The sequence below is a fragment of the Octopus bimaculoides genome, chromosome 7 (assembly GCF_046866305.1).
Source record: "Octopus bimaculoides isolate indiv1 chromosome 7, ASM4686630v1, whole genome shotgun sequence".
In the NCBI taxonomy this organism is placed as follows: domain Eukaryota; kingdom Metazoa; phylum Mollusca; class Cephalopoda; order Octopoda; family Octopodidae; genus Octopus; species Octopus bimaculoides.
Window position 1 is genome coordinate 90,645,826 of NC_142934.1, and position 7,500 is coordinate 90,653,325.

At 38.1% G+C, this 7,500-nt stretch overlaps 1 protein-coding gene across 3 annotated transcripts in view; it reads left to right on the forward strand.

Moving 5' to 3' along the window:
- Positions 1 to 7,500, forward strand: part of LOC106870565 (neuropeptide FF receptor 2) — a 90,455-nt gene that overhangs the window by 36,402 nt on the left and 46,553 nt on the right. For 2 of the 3 annotated variants that reach the window (XM_089355615.1, XM_089355616.1), the window contains one exon: positions 4,463 to 4,549. The exons of the other annotated variant lie outside the window; for it this stretch is intronic. The gene's annotated coding sequence lies outside the window, so the exon portion shown is untranslated. The remainder of the gene's footprint in view (positions 1 to 4,462; positions 4,550 to 7,500) is intronic. 3 annotated transcript variants of the gene reach the window in all.

A 7,500-nucleotide genomic window follows, 5' to 3' on the forward strand; every position in this document is an offset into this window, starting at 1 on the left:
TTTGTGTGTATGTGCGTGTGTGCGTGTATTTGTGTGTGTTTGTGTGTGTGTGTGTATGTGTTTGAGTGTTTGTGTGTGTGTGTGTGTGTGTGTGTGTGTGTGTGTGTGTGTGTGTGTGTGTGTGTGTGTGCATACGATGGGATTCCATTTAGTTTTCGCTTAAAAATTTACTCACAAGACATCCGTCGGCCCGGGTTATAATAGAAGACACTTGCCCAAGTTGCTGCGCACTGGAATTGAACCCTAAGTGTCGTTGTTGCAAAACGAGCTTCTGAAACACTCAACCACGCCTGCACCTGTAGATACGGAGAGAAGAATTTACTCTAATTTCATTTGTCAACTTTTTAACGAATATTAGATTCCATGTTTTTTTCGAATTATGCATCAGAATCGAAACACAGAGAACGTATCTATGTTACTCTCAAATAAATATAATCTATCATCTCTCGATTATTGTGGGTTAATTTATGTCAACCATGTTTGATGACATGCGCGTTAGTAGTGACACGCTGCGAATTTTAAGGAAACATGGGATGAACTTTGAAAAATAAAATTTCTTTGCAATATCATGTTATAAAAAGCTTATCTATAAGTCTTTATAGTTACAACTAAAACACATATATGACATATCTGTATCATTCTAGATGCAGAACTGCGACGGAAATTGTCATGTCGACAAGTCAAGCTAAAATGTTCGCCATTACTGAACTAGATATTTCAATCGTGATAGTATAAGTTAGCCCTTTTGGTATTATATATATATATATATGTATATATATATATATACACATACATATTTTTATACATACATACAGATATATATCTATATATATATATATATATATATATATATATATATATATATATATATATATATATATATATATATATAAAAATATACACATATATATATACATATATATAAGTCATTATATATATAATATAAATAATATATATATGCATATGTACATACATGTACATGCTTACATATATATACACATACAAACGTAGACAACATGAAAAACGAGAGCATGAATTACAAAAACATGGAAAAGGAACTTTTTTTGAACAACGAAAGAAACAAATAGAAAAACGAGACAGGCAATCCCTTCATCAGTTGTCCACTGTTTTGTCTACTCTGCATTTCGAATATTATATACGATATATGTGTGTGTGTGTGTATATACATACACACATATATACTCATACACGCATACACAAACACATACACACATACACACATACATACATACATACACACATACATACATACATACATACATACATACATACATACACACATACATACATACATACATAAAGTAAAGGTGGACACAGCACTAAAGTATGTTTAAAGATTTTGTTATTTGTTATTTTAAGAGACTTTTATAAAACATGACCGCTTTCGCTGTGTATGTTCATCTTAACAAATATCAAAAATGAGGAAATAAGACAAAATTGGAAATTAAAAACAGTTTGTTCTCATATTTTATGCGAAGTTAAGAACATGTTTGTTTCAAACTTCCCGACCACATGGTTCTGGGTTCAGTCCCACCGCATGGCACTTTGGGTAAAATTTCAGTGATCATCGGCGTCGGATCACCAAAACCTTGTGAGTGGATTTGATGAAAACTAATAGACGTTTGTCGTATACACATATATATATACATACATAAATATGTGTGTGTGTAGTCTTTGTGTGTGTTGTGTGTATGTGTGTGTGTATGTGCATATGTGTGTGTGTGTGTGTGTGTGTGTGTGTGTCTTTGTGCCTGTGTATGTGCTTCACCACCACTTGACAACCGGTGTTGGTGTGTTTACTTCCCCCAAAACTTAGCGGTTCCGAAAACGAGGAGAGAAAACGATAGAATAAATACCAGGCTTTAAAAACCAATAAGTACTGCGGTGACTTCAATCGATTACAAATTCTTCAAGATGGTGCCCCAGCATGGCCGCAGTCATATGACTGAAACAAGTAAAAGAAATTAAAAGAGAAAAGATAGAGAATCAATTGTCTATTGTTATTAACCTAATGATACAATCCATCAATCACTTTCGTCATATTATTTTTAATTATCAACAATTATTCAATTATTTCCAATAATTCAATTATCTTCCATTATTTTGAGAACAATATCAACAAATGGTTTTATCCATTATTTTCACAATATTTTCGCAAAACACAATGACAATCCAAATAGAATTAACTCGAGGCAAATAAATCAAATAAATTAGATATTTTTCCCATCTGGTACTTGGAAGTTCTGACCAATTTCTGAAATTTGGTGCCAAATTTCTAATGAACTATTTGTTAGATTCTTACGTTTAAATTGCACTGGACGACACCTTCGCGCGTCAGAAATTATTACGATGATCCGGTGTAATTCAAATATGAAATGGATTCGATTTTGAATTAATTTTCTGAGAGTAACGTCTGCACCTTTATTGAGCTTCCACACAGTTTCCGTCTATCAAATTCATTGGTCGACTTAGGGCAATAGTAGGAGGCACTTGCCTAAGGTATCACGCAGTAGGACTGAACCCGAAGTGGTTGCAAAGCATACATGCATACATACATGCATACATACATACATACATACATACATACATACATACATACATACATACATGCGGCACGATGTTGTTGCTAAAACAATTTACAATGCCATCTTCAAAAAACAGCTGTCCTGAAACAAACTTAGAAAATCCCTCTGTTGTAGAATACATTCATGAACACCAACTGAAGGAATGCTGGGGGAGTATTCCCATCAAAAATTCTGTCAAATGTAAACAGAACAGGTCGGATATTGTTGTTTGGGACAGAGGGGCAGAGGCATGTACCGTCATAGAGGTCAGCTGCCCTGTAGATATAAATATCTCTTTGAAAATCAAAGAAAAAGAGGATATCTATGGACAACTACTTCGAAACTTCCAGTTTCTTTATCCAAACTATGAATTCATATTCATACCAATAATAATTGGAGCAGTAGGTTCTGTTAGTAAATGCTTAAAGGCGAATCTGGATAAACTGGGATTTTCAGAAAGAGAAATCGACCAGCTAATTCGTACCTTACAAGTGCAGTCTATGAGTGGAACAGTAAAAATATGCAAGACTTTTCTCAAGTTCCAAATGTGAATTTGTCTGTGTTAACTACATCCCAAAGATGAAGCCTTGTATCTTTGTTTGAAACCGGCTCCTTTCTCGGTGGAAGATTTATAATAATTAAAAAATATAATAGACATACATTCAAACATACATACATCGTCATTTCATATGAAGTATAACAAAGCTTAAAACAGGAAAAAGCAACCACATTATTGAATGCCCCTTGACTCGCCAGAGACAATAAACCCTTAAACAGGTCCTGCTTTTCATCCTGCAGGATGCCCCAAATCGCCCTCTTCACCATCCAAACCCAATACGATTACTATGCTTAATCACCAACGACCCGAACGTATTACAGGTTGTACTGGGTTACATGTTACCATTAACGATTTCAAGCGACCAGACATACATACATTTATGATGGGCAACCGCACAATTTTCCCTCTACCAAATTCCACTTATAATTCATTACTCATCCCGCTACCCATGGTTGAACAAACTCAAGGTTTCAAACAATGGGGTCAAACCCGCATCCACGTGATTACGAAGCAAGCCGTACAACCGTAACTACTAATGCTTCTTTTTCACACACAACCTTATCTACATTTCTCTCTCTCCCTCTCCCTCATTCTCTCTCTCTCTCTCTCTTTCCCCCTCTCCCTCATTCTCTCTCTCTCTCTCTTTCCCCCTCTCCCTTGATTTCTGTCTTACTCCCCTCGCTCTCTCTTACTCCCCCTCTCACTTACTCCCTTCTCACACTCTTTTTCTTCCTTCTCTCTCTCTCCCTGCTCTCTTTCTTCCCTCTCCCTTTCTCTCTCTCTCTCTCTCTCTCACACACACACACACACACACACACACACAAACACACACACACACACACACACAATGCACACTCTTACACATCTTCAGTCCATTTCTCTTCAGAGTCAAGCTTTTATACTCTTTTCCTGCTTTTCATCCCTCCCTCTCACCCACCCCCCTTCTCTTTTCTCTCTGTCTCTCTCTCTTTTTTCTCCCTTTTTCTTTTCACCTTGTCTCTCTCTCTCTCTTCCTCTGTTTCTCTCTCTTTGTTTCCCACGTATTCTTCCTTTGCTCGTTATTCATTACAATTCCATTTCTACTTCACCATTTAAGGAACCTCCACCCCTACACATGTCTTAATATATTCGTTTCTCATTCTTCTGTTCAAATAAGCTTCAAAGTTCAAGACAGAATAAATAAATAAATAAATAAATAAATGAATGAATAAGGCAGTTCTTGAGGAAACGAATTATCTCGGCAGGAATGGAAACAGCAACAAAAAGAAGAACCAGCAGAAAAAAAATCTTATCATCGTTCTCTTTTCTTCATTTCAAGCCTTTAAAGAATTCGGATTAAAAGCTGCTTTATCTTCGTCCATGAAAGCAGCAGCAGATTGCAGAGTCGAGTTAAATATTTGATAAGGTAAGAAGAAATTATTAAAATATGCTAATACATATATAAGTGAAAGTAGGTGCGGTTCTTTCGGTTGCTTTTTCTGCTGTCGTCGTCGTCGTCGTCATTGTTGTTTCTGTTGTTTGTGTATACGCACGTATGTACTGTAGGTATGGAGGCGCAATGGCCTAGTGGTTAGGGCAGAGGACACGCGGTCGTAGGATCACGGTTTCTTTGTTAAGGGTACACGTGTCTGTGGAGTGCTCAGCCACTTGCACGTTAATTTCACGAGCAGGCTGTTCCGTTGATCGGATCAACTGGAACCCTCGTCGTCGTAAGCGACGGAGTGCTAACAACAACAACAACAACAAAGTACCGTATGTAGGGAGGCGCAATGGCCCAGTGGTGGTTAGGGCAGCGGACTCGCAGTCGTAGGATCGCGGTTTCGATTCCCAGACCGGGCGTTGTGAGTGTTTATTGAGCGAAAACACCTAAACCTCCACGAGGCTCCGGCAGGGGCTGGGTGGTGAACCCTGCTGCACTCTTTCACCACAACTTTCTCTCACTCTTTCTTCCTGTTTCTGTTGTACCTGTATTTCAAAGGGCCGGCCTTGTCAAACTCTGTGTCACGCTGAATCTCCCCGAGAACTACGTTAAAGGGTACACGTGTCTGTGGAGTGCTTAGCCACTTGCACCTTAATTTCACGAGCAGGCTGTTCCGTTGATCAGATTAACTGGAACGGAGTGCTACGATATAGTCGTACAAGCACGGGTAATATATATGCATTCCGCACGTAAGTGCGAACTTAAAATCCAAGCGTCCATCATTTTAACCATATGATTATGTACTCGGAATAATTCTGCAGTAAATATGTTAGAAGAGTGAAGTAATATATATTTTTATACATAATAAGGATAAAGTCATTATTTAATGATTTATCAGTGGCCAACATACTAATAATATAAATTAAACATTATGGTATTATTAAATCATTAAATAATAACTCTATCCTTATTATATATATATATATATATATATATATATATATATATATATATACATTTGTCGCTGGAAAAAGCATATAGTATTTTACGAGTGGAATGAGTTTTCATCTCTAGCTTGCGATTAACATACACTGAGGACGGCTAGAGATGGCTAGAGATGGGAGCGATGACCTCTCCTCGCAAATAATAATCGGACACAGAATGTGTGTCGTTAGCCAGTTGGAGGAGATGTCTTCTTGTGGCTATAAACGTCAGTAGCACTGTTCTGTATAGGACGCCATACTTGGTTGGCAATTACATACATATATATATATATATATATATATGCATAACGAAATGTTGGCGCCAAGCAGTGTTTAGGCATAAACAAAATTTAGGTTAGTTAAAATATGCTTGTGACATATTTCAACTGCTAAAAGGTAAATACACTGCAGTTACCGTGGAGAAAATATCTCTCTTATGGTAAAAAGGTGTGAAAACACCCGTTTTGGTCAGTATCGCCACCTATCAGGAATCCCAGACATCGATGTTTCGAGTTTATTGACTCTTGTCAATGGGATGCACCTAAGACAACTCTGAACAAACTTATAAAGCAATAGCTTTGATTAAAATCCCGTCAACACGTTGACTGATTTCTCTGGTAGATCGCTCGATCGAGAAAATATACATATATGCCTACATACTTACATGAAATGTGATGACCAACTAGTTTACAAAGAGGTTCCTCTCAGAGGGTAGCTTTATGTTTTCCAGGTCTGATAATGCCCAGGTCTGAATGTTACTGGATTTAAGACGTCCGACCTGCATTACTTTCTCTCTCTCTCTTTTTCTCTCCCTTTCTCTCCCCTCTCTCTACATCTCTCTGCCTCTATCTATCTTTCTATCAATCTATCTATCTATCTATCTCTATCTATCTATCTATCTATCTATCTCTATCTATCTATCTTTACCTATACATACATAGACGTAGGCGTGGCTGTGCGGTAAGAAGCTTGCTTCCCAACCACATGGTTCCGTGTTCAGTCCCACTGCGTGGCACCTTGGGCAAGTGTCTTCTACTATAGGTTCGGGCCACCCAGTGCCTTGTGAGTGTGGATTTGGTAGACGGAAACTGAAAGAAACCCGTCGTATATTTGTGTGTGTGTGTGTGTATGTACGTATCCCCTATCATCGTTTGACAACCGCTGTTGGTGTGCTTATGTCCCTGTAACCCAATGGCTCAGCATAAGAGACCAATAGATTAAGAACCAGGCTTTAAAATAAAGCACAGGGGTTGAATCATTCGACTAAAAGTTCTTCAAGGCGGTGCCCCAGCATGGCCGCAGTCTAATGACTGAAGCTAACAAGAGTAAAGACATTAATAATTTCTCTCTAGCTCTATTTCTCTCTCTCCTTTTCTTTCTCCCTCTCTCCCTCTCTCGCTCTCTACTTTTCTCCCTCACTCTCTCTCTCTCTCTCTCTCTCTCTCTCTCTCTCTATCTCTATCTCTCTCTACCTCTCTCTCTCTTCTCTCTCTCTCTCTCTCTCTCTCTCTCTCTCTCTCTCTCTCTCTCTCTCTCTCCATTTCTTTCATTAACCCTTTTCCTCCTTCTCTTTAACCGCTCAGCATCAAACTAGAAACGCATACTTCGCTGCATTATAATCCGCTTCCTCGTTTTTACTGTTGATCTCCTTCAGCTCATCCTTTAATAACATTCAATAAATGCTGATCCGTACCTTATTAAAGCTTCTGCCCTCAGGGTACTTGCTTCTATGGTATTTCTCGCATTCAATTTCATTTCTAAAATCTCCATTCTGTAGGAATATTCTTTCCGGAGGGCTTCATGTTCTGTATACTTTGGATTTTGTCTCTTTCCAACATTACTGGATTATATTCTTTTCTACTCTAGGCACAAGACCCGAAATTTCGAGGGAGGGAGGGAGGGCAATCGATTAGATCGACCTCAGTACGCAACTGGTACTTAATTTATCGACCC